The sequence below is a fragment of the Phoenix dactylifera genome, chromosome 2 (assembly GCF_009389715.1).
Source record: "Phoenix dactylifera cultivar Barhee BC4 chromosome 2, palm_55x_up_171113_PBpolish2nd_filt_p, whole genome shotgun sequence".
NCBI classification, from domain to species: Eukaryota; Viridiplantae; Streptophyta; class Magnoliopsida; order Arecales; family Arecaceae; genus Phoenix; species Phoenix dactylifera.
The window spans coordinates 647,194-657,539 of NC_052393.1; the positions used below are offsets into that span (position 1 = coordinate 647,194).

Below are 10,346 nucleotides of genomic sequence, written 5' to 3' on the forward strand. Positions count from 1 at the left end.
AACCTTCCTACTTTTTGCTGGCTTTTCCTTCTTCGTCTTCCTTCTCTACGAAGTAATTTCGCATGAATGATAAATACTTGCATGATACTTCTTGGAGAATGGTCTAAACCAACTCGATGCTTACAAAGCCATGCACATCGCAATTTTTTTTTTTATGGATCGGATGATTTAAATTAACTAAAAAAAATATATTAATTGGAATCAAAAAATAACATATTAGAAAACTAGGTAGAAAGAACAGGTGAGGATACCTAGAGAGTGGATCCCATATGATTCGCTGTACATGATACTATCCAATCAGTTGTATTGTTCATTTTTTTATAAATATGCAAAATCTCAAAATATAGTAGTGATCACAATAGTCTCTAACACTTCTATAAAATAGGATGAAGCCTATCCTTATCTCCAGGTAAGTCAGAAAGCCATCTGATAGAATCATCCTCCAGATAAATCTATAAAGCTTGTAATTTGTATACAGCATAATTCAGTTCCACCTGCAACTCTGCCATTGAAATCATGATATAAAAAAAATTTAGCACCACTAGCAACTATGAAAGCACTACTCTCACTTTGAATAATGAAATCTGCTCTATCTATATCACCTCTCTCGAGTACATTGCTATCAAAATTGATCTTGAGGATATAGAAAGACGGTGGTTCCTATATAAAATATGTTATATAGGGAGACGCGGAAAATGCAAGTGCATCACAACACTTAATTGCCATGTAGGACTTGAAATTGAGTGAAGGAGTGGAGTGGTTACCACACACAATATTCTTTTTTAAATTAAATTATTTAAAACAATCCTATTATCTCAAATATTAGGTCAGCGTGATGACGAAGAATTGTTTTACATTTGTCTTACTAGGTGCACAATTTTTACCTTACAAGATTCCTTGATTCCTTGATAAGCTATATCAAAAGGTGACAAAACATGTGCATGGACGGTCTGGCTTGGTTGGCTATTTGAACTTTTGTTTGTTTGTTTGTTTGTTTGTTTGTTTTTGGAAGCATGCATCTGATGTCAACACCTAGATGATTAGCTGTACATATAAGGTGATGCCACCCCATCACCAAAGCAGATCCATACTTGAAAATTAAGTGTTGAACAATCTAGGAGTTAATGAATAAGTTTCAAGCTTTTGAAATTTTTGCTAGGCCACTAATATAATCCGAATTTGTGGTCCTTGTTCTGACCGGGAATTCATGGTCCTTGTTCAAGAGCTTTGCCTTCCATTTTCTAAGAGTGTTGCACCATAATTTCTTGTTACAATTACAATTGGGAGTAGCATTGCATCCCCACGTATTTTTATATCAATACCCATAGAATCTCATGCAACTATATCGCTACCTTCGTGCCGTGTTCCATTTGCAAAATTGGTGGCCACATAGGCAAGCTTGCGGTGTGCCATTCTTCTGTTTTAGGTATCACAAATTTGACCCGAGGGGGATCCTAATATTGTTCCATCATAGATAAATATCGAATTGCCTGTCAATGAGGCTGCCAATCCAATCCTCAGAAATATATTACAATGGAAACATGCTTGTTTTGTATTTCAAGCAACTAATATTGTAAAGATCTGTGCAGACGTTTGTTTAATCTCATATCGGTTATTCGCTGGATATATCTTGAATACTTATACAGAATCAAAAAATATAAATAATACATTTCAGCTAGTTTTTTTGGACGAGATCTTGGGTTATTATACTGTATATCAGAAAAGTAATCAACGAGCCGACTAGCTTGTACCGAAGCAATCCATGGTGTTTTTTTTTAAAAAAAATGGATGCATCATACATAGCTGGTATGAATATATTTAAAAAAGTTGAAGAATAACAAATATCGGAGTGCACCGGATAATCCCCTCTCTCTCAGCTAAAGAGTTTTTTCAGAATGATTAGCCACATAAGAAGCTATCCAATCTTGTCAGGCTTCTATCTTACGCTCGCCGAGATTATTATATGCTGATGCTATGGGTTTGAACTTTATCAGACTTAGTTATAGCATTGCCGCCGACCCCTTGTACTGCAATCTTTGACGATTCATAAAACACCTTTTTCTGGATGAATGGTCCCATAAACCTCTTTGAGGAGTCATAAAATTAAAAAAACGTAAATGTTAATTATTTTAATATTAATTTCAGATCAAAATAAACGTACGACTACAATCAAGCATCCTAATTGCTATAATGTCCGTGCTGACTTAGAAACCATGGAGGCGTAGACATATTGCATGTATTACTTAAGAAAGAAACGATCAGGAGCCGGAGACTCTTGTTTTCTGATGACAGCACACCCAATATCGGCAGTTTATTATACTTTAGCTCTGTGTTTTTTATTTTTCTTTAGCAAAAAGCTTTGAATATTTTGTTGACAGCCAGGGATTACTCGACCGTGTCAAGGGTAGGAGCACCAAACATGACAAGTGCAGGAGCGCCAAACATGACCACGTCACGTAGTAAAATAGGCCAGATACAGAGCACCCTCTACATTAGGTCATTATTATAGGAATATTAGACTACTAATGAAATGAGGTTGAGGATGTATGTTACAACCTCATAACGTTGCAACAAATGCAAGATAACGTTGCAAGTTTCACTTGCAAGGTAAAGTTTTTTAATTGCTAGTCAACACCTAGGTTTCGATCCCCCCCTTCGTTACGATTGAGAGTTTTGAAGGTATTAGGGAAAAACAAATCAATCCACCCTAGAATCAAGCGTGCATTTTTGTGAGATAGCCAATTCCTTGCAAAAAAGCTTTCTATCAATAAACGAATAAGGAAATTCAATAGTTAAATTGTTTATGTCGAAATAGTGCCATCATCAAAGAAACTGAGATATTCTTGAGTATGATGGTATGTAGAATTGCTTTTACCATGGTTCACCGTTTCGATCCGAATAGAATGGTATCCATATCTGGTACAGGTAGTATACCGATGCTTGGTATGTCGAAGAGATTCTGTACTGTTTCGATACAATGCTAATGTGGCACCAATATAAGATCCAGTGCTAAGATGACGAATCTTAGCTTTCACTAATCAATAATGCACTGCCAGCTTATATGGTCTTGATATATAAATGTTTTCTTGACAACTCTGATGAGGTAGCATCGTATGCAATGGGAAGAATCAATAGAAAATTCGTCTCCCTGCGGAGGTTAAGCCAATGTCTTTTTCGAAAGGTAGATATGCTAACCAGGAGACCAGGAATATCTACCAAAGCTAATGCAACGTGGAACTCTTGTTTGATCCATTTGTCACGGTCACGGACGCTGAAATTTCTACTCACTACCTAAGCCGATTGATTAGTTAAAGTCTCTGTTGCAGGGTAGGTTCGTACCAGCATCATCATTAACCATATAGCCCACGCTCTTTAACTTTTTATATCGGATTTTGTAGATAAAATCTTGCATCTCAATTATCTAGTTGGGTTCTTTAACCATGTTTGGCTTTACTATAATTTTTCCCTCATATATACTAATACCGCAATACTAATTGGGATATGATGGAGGCTGTGAATGATTCAAACTTCAATCCAGTATGTTCTTGGATGCTCCTGATAGGCTTCAGGTCTAGATTTTCTCAACCTAGAGCATGCATTTGAAATTTTAGGTGTAAAATTTACTGTACCAATTGGCACCATCCGTATCGTACCATACCGATACGCAGTCTTATATTGTATCATATACCGATGCTGTTATAGAGTGATATCGTTATGGAATCCAGTATCAAGATGGCAAATCTTATTTAAGTGGTTTCAATTTGGCTAGGCTTTTGCTGTCTTGGGTCAAAACCGAGGGCACTAGACGTCTAGATCTGTGCTTTGATGTAGAGCTCGAATGTAAACCCTTCAGTCCATGTTCTAAAATTAAAGTCTTTTCCGTCTGTAATTCAGGTTTGAGTCCAATCCAGATGTCTTGACCCATTTGAACGGTAGGTCTGCACAGCGTATTAGTCCCATACGACAATTTTGATTTTTTAAAACGCTTGGAGGCGCATGAAGCAATGGATTCGTGTTGAATAAAGCTGTGGTGAATAAAGCATATTCCTGGTGCCCTGGGTTGTATACTTTTTTAGCCACCTATTGCTATTAAAAATTCATAATAAAAATATGTTGAAAACGTTTCTTGATAAAATCGATTTTTGATTTTTTTTTTATTTTAATATCGTGGCAACTTCAAAAGGTTCTAATGATCAACAGACACGTAAAGGGAGCTATCTTCTTTTGTTTAGATAGTTAAAAGTTTCAGGGGAATAACATTAAAGCGGATAGCTTGAGATCCCCAACTTTTACGTTACAGATCAAAAGGAGACGGACAGAATAAAGCAATTACATATGCAGAGCTCCTTTTCCACCATCCTCCGGTCATTTAAGCTGTCCAAGAGCGTGGGCAGCAGCAGGTGATTTTGATGCAAACATTTACCATGCATTTTTACTATTAATTAAAACTTTATCTGTGACGACCCATGCAAGCATGTGTTTAGTCAAGAGATCTATTAGGGCTGACCACGAGCCGATCGTGATGTTTGAGATTAGATTTGAATGGATTTGAACTTTTAGCTTAGGTTAAGTTTCGCTCAGAACTGCAATATTTTAAATTGTGTACGGGGGTGCATTCGCATCTAGACTTTGAAGTGACCAACATGAGCTCGTGGTTTGGGACTTTGAATCCAATTAAACTGGTGTCAAGTATGTCTTTCTTTGAATTTGGTCCGGATAATGGAATGGTTTTCATGATTACAAACAGGGCAGGTTGAGTAAAATTTGTAGCTTCTGACTTATTTAGACATGAACTGGAGATAGGAATGCGCAGCAAGCGGCCCACGCACAAGTAGCTACGTTGGGTCAGGCCATATGTTGGGCCAAGAATAGTTTGGGCAATGACCATTCGGGCCCACGTCAAGCAAGTCACACGGCCGTAAAAGGTCACCACGTGGCCCACGAACATTTGGGAATATTATGCTTTGCAAGCAAGCTTTATCTTGCCTTTCAGTCCAAATGCAGTTAGATTTGCCGCAAAACGCGATAAGCGGGTGGCGGAAGTCAGTTCACCTCGCCACTCAAATCTCATGGTGATGGTGATATAGACCTACGTTCAACTCCTGCATTAGTCTGATTTAGTTGAGAGTGCATGGTCTGCTATAATTTGGGCAAGCATACACTACCTAGGTTTGCGCATGGTTCAGTATGTAAAGTACTTTTGTCAAGGTAATGATTGTGCCAATTTCAATGACAACAAAAAGATAGCATCATATTAAATTTGATCTTCACATATCCATACACACCAATACGGCATACTTCTATCAGAAGGCTAAAATTCAGAAATGATGAAGGCATCTGCTCCTTACGAGTGCTCTGGATTTAGAACTAGGTCCAGTGGAAGGTCAGCCAATTATTGGAGAGAGAGAGAGAGTGAAATTGATCTCTATCTCTTGCACCAAGAAAAAGGAGAACTTACTGTTGCTCCTAGAATCCGGGTTGAGGTTGGTCGCTACATAAGGTACACCAAGGTTGGCCTTTGTCGAAGTGAAAGGCAGGTCATCCAAGAGCTAGAGGGCAGCTTCTAGGATTCATTGGACTAAAGTCACCATTTCGAGAAGCAAGTATAACCTCCAAGAAAGTCTACTCACTGGAAAGTTTCTGATGGAGACTCTCTGTTGATTAACTCAGTAAAGATTTCGAGCAACAGTGGAAGAAAGAAAGAAAATGAGAGCGAGAGAATGTTTGAGAGAGAGACAGTGCTTGAACGTGTTTACCCGAGGATTTACCAATTATCCCTATATATAGAATGGGGCAAATATAAGTTATCTTATTTGTCAGAAAGCACGATAATTGCACGGTAATGTATCTTCATGGTATATCTGCAATGTTAATTATATTGATTGTGCATTTATGGTCAAGCTAGGTCCACCATTATCCAAACCATAATTGCCACTCTTTTAATAATCTTTGGCGTTTGGGTGGACCGACCAGCATAACACGTCTGCCAAGACCAAGATCAAAGAAATCAGGACAACCTGATGTTAAGATGAACAATATTTTTCTCGTCACTTACTAATTTGGCCAGTTGGTACTCCAACAATTTAGACTTTTTTAAGCTATGTCTTGAAAAAGAGAAGGATGATTATTAGAAGCACCAGCTAGTCAAATGCAGCAGTAATCTTCAACGCCATTGTATTCAACATGCGTGTATGAACATTTACGAGTTAAGACAATGGAATCAGCCCAGTCCAAACCCACCTCCACGCTCTTCCCTTGACTATGATTTATAATTCCGCAGCGTTCGGCTCCATTCCTTTGAAAAGGTCAAGCATGAGAAACGATTCTGAAAAAACAACCTCGTACACCCAAAACACACCCACCCGAAACAAGGTACTCCACGTGGATAGAATCGCCCCTAGACCCTTGGGGCCCGTAGAACTGAGAAATAAAGTAAACGTAATCTTCTCAGGTCCTTGTAACAAGGGAAATAAAGAATTAATATTTTTATTCTCTTTAGGGCAACGGAGGAAGGTGCCCTTCTAATCTCTCGTTATCTTGTGGCCGGCTTCCACTCGTCTTCCCTTCCCCCCATTTCTGACCGGCGACGTTGACTTGTTAAAAGAAATCGAATTCCTCCAACTCGCTATTTAGAGTCATCTCGCCTTCCCCAATTCCATCGCCACTCTCTCTCGCTCTTGCTCTCGCTTCGAATCGGAGAAGGAAAGAAGTGAGGGAACGATGAATTGGATCAGCCGCAAGATCCATCTCTACAACGTGACGATGGGCCTCTACATGCTCGATTGGTGGGAGCGCTATCTCTTCAGTATCCTTTCTCATCCAATATTTCCCTACTTTAATTCGGATTCATCCATCCATTACGGCTCAATTTTTTTTCTTTCTTTGAGGTTCTGCTGTTTGATTCGGCGAATTAAAGAAACCTACCGTGGAATCACTACTTGAGCTTTTGCATCCGCCGTGTCTCACTTCTTTTTCTTATAATTTGGCTCCGTCTGAAATTTCTATTCAGTGTCATGCAAGGGCTACAGAATTGCATCAAATTTTTGTAATTTTTATGGTTTCTTAATCCATGAAATTTTCCCCCCTTTTTTATATTAAGGACGATGTGCTGGTCTTTATTTTGCTCTGCTTCAGCTGCTTCGTTTCTCTTTCATATCACAGAATCGCCACCATTTCCTTCTAGGTTTCTTCATGGGTTACCGAGGTATTTTTGGAGTTTTTGTTCCTATGATATTATACTAAGGATACTCTGGATTGTGGGCTTTCTTAACTCTGGTAGACATATTAATCCTTATTTTGCTCTGGTTCATCTGCTACAATGGATCTCGTTTCGCAACTGAGTTCTATGAAAGGTAAAATCTCTTTCCCTAATTTTGTTTTCTATTTTTTTTTCCAGAAAAGCCTGAGGAATATTACTCCAAGGTTACTCTAAGAAATATTTTCAGAGTGTGGAGGCAGCCATTTGGATTGGACCATGACTTGAGCTGATTAATAGTAACTACCACACACCATAGACAATTTTCCTAATAGATTCCCTTATGATACACCGACACCAAATGACCACACTCACTCTAAAAATGATTAAAGTGCACTGCCTCTCACAGTAGATTGCCTTCATGCAAGAAAAAGTCATCTTGGGCTTCCAATCTGCAGCAAGAACTTGACATCATCAAATGTATATTCTGAACATTTTACTTCTGATGAAAGTCAGAGAAAACCATGACTGTTTCAGTGTATTAGAATTGAGGTGGGACCAACTGTAAAAATCTGAACATAGCAATGAATGTTCATTTTCTCTTCATCTCTGTTTATGACCCCTTTCAGCAAAGTTGGCCAATTTGTATCTGTTAACATATGATTGATCGACTCCCTTTGAATTGGACACTTAACTAAGTGCTTTCTCAGGAAAAAAAGTTTAAATTAATCTACAATTAGTTATGGAGTATCTGTATAATAATTGGTTTATGTAACAAAAAAAAAAAAACTATTTAGAAATCTAGACTGTTTATTATATTGCCCTTAGAAACCAATCCAGCAATAATATGATTAAAAAAAGTGATAAATACACAAATATCTTGCAAATTGAATTTCTCTTATAAGTCAAGTTCAATGTGAAACCATAATACATAACACTAGCCACTAGCCCTGGATTGCTTATTGAAATTTCTACAAGACATGAGCATGGCCTGATGTGTTCTCATGATTAGAGTAGTGCACAACGAAGAGGGTGCAAGCACACACAACGAGAACTTTAGATATTAGATTGCTAAGGTAGATGTGCGGTAAGAACAAGAATAGTACAGTTTATTATGAATAAATTAGAGCAAGCACTTAAGAACAGCACCTATCAGACATAATGATGGAAAACAAGTGGATTAGTAGGATCTAGTAAGTAAGGGGCTTAGATTTGCAGAATATCAAGAAACAAGCAGCCAAGGTTGTGAAGAAGTATTGTAAATGCTTATATCAACAATGAAGGTAGGCCTTGACAGGAATGAGCAAAGAAGGATTTGTAAGGCCGACCTTGATGTGTGGTTGTAGCTACTCCGTGGGGCATTTGCACCTCGGTATTGTTATTTCTTGTTTCTCCTGGCTGGTCGCCTTTCTATTCATGGTAACCATAGTCATGTTCTAGCTATATTTCAAAGCATGTCCTGTGGAGTTGTCTGTTGTTTGTTTAACCTTTTTGGCCATTTCTTGGATGGACCTGTCCATTTTCTTCGAACCCCTGACTTTTTATTAGTTACCATATTCTGACTGCTATTTATATAATTCAACAATCTATCAACAATCGTCAGGTAGATAATTCCGGGTATTCTATTTTAAATGATATGCATGTTTCTTTATTGACAATGGTCAAGCAACATGGTGTTAATTGATGGTCCTTTTTTTTCCCCCTCTTTTTTCAGCTATCTGAAGTCCACACTCTTGGCTGGTGGCCACTCTGCAATGGAAGGAGTTCATCCTAATTGATGATCAGAATATGGAGAGAAATAATAAAGTGTGCAATGAAGTGTAGACTGATCATATTTAGTGGTTTGGAAACGTTTTTTTTTTTTATTAATCCCCTGTGCAACATCGAAGCCCTGAGTTTATCTGTATAGTAGATCACCATGGGGTGTTTCTTGAAATATTGTTCTTTGGAGAACCTGTCTCTTTCTGTATTATTCGTGATGACATTAAGTATAACTTCTCTCTTAATGTAGTAGGTGGAGCTTGACTCCTCTCTTTTCTTTAAACAAAAATTGTATACTTTTTTTCATGAAATTATTTCCATACAACATATGCACTCTCTTGTATTCCACTTTTTCTTTTTCTTTTTTCCATTTGGACTTGATCTAGTGGCTTCGATAAACCACACTGGACTTCCATTGAACCCTAGATTATCACTTTGTCTTTATGAGTACATGCAAAAGCCAGGATGGCACTCTGAGAAACATCTACGAACATAATTATACCCACTTAATTATGCTTTCGGTTTCAAGGCAATTGTTACAACTTGCAAATTAAGAAACAGTTATCAGCAAATAAATTTGAAGGAGCTTCTTATGTATTGTCTTTAAAGCCTACGCTAAGATTGTAGGAGTTTCTTGCTGAATAATTGGAGTTTACTCATCTTAACATCAATGCGTTTGGCCTCTGGAGTTTCTTATAAGAATTAGGGCTGGATATGTTGAACTTGACTCCTAAACTTGCTCCAAACGTGGCCAAAATGAACTGGCAGGCTCACAATGACAGTGATTCTTTGAAATCATCAAATTTGATCAACGGTTCGTAACACGATATTGAATGATAACTATTACAACACACAATTTTGAAAGAGAACCCTGATGAAGTAGGATTAGAATATTAGTAATCACATTAAGAGTGACTAGAATATATGCCCCTTCTAGGCTGAAGATTTTGGGCATCTTTGTTTTTACCGGGTTATTTGCCAGTTCAGACAGAACCTGCCTCACTTTGTAGTACTTGCCTTTGGAGGCTTTCAATCAAAACTACCGGCTCCAAAAAAAAAAAAAAAAAAATCTGAACTGAGTATTTCAATTTTCAAGGGTTCACATATTTCAGAATACCCTAAACCGAAGACTTTATGTGCATATCCTCTTAAATCCTGATATAAAACACAAGATTCTTTTATCAAGTTAAAGTTCCTGTCACTGATGGATAATGCCCATATGCTTTCACTCCTTTGAGGACTAGATTCTTAACCAGAGGGGTTTTATACCTAAGCTATCATAAATCATGGCTTTTCATATAAAAAGCAAAGAGTGTACTTCCAATAATATGGTTGCTAACTTACCAAATTGACAAACTCTTATTAGCTATATCAAAAACTTAGATATAAA

General features: G+C 37.6%; 1 long non-coding RNA gene across 1 annotated transcript; it reads left to right on the forward strand.

Moving 5' to 3' along the window:
- Positions 1–6,489: 6,489 nt before the first annotated feature.
- LOC103708428 lies at positions 6,490–9,285 on the forward strand. The gene is made up of 3 exons (XR_005507125.1): positions 6,490–6,805; positions 7,280–7,352; positions 8,910–9,285. It is a non-coding gene; the product is annotated as an uncharacterized LOC103708428 (long non-coding RNA).
- The last annotated feature ends 1,061 nt before the right edge of the window (positions 9,286–10,346 follow it).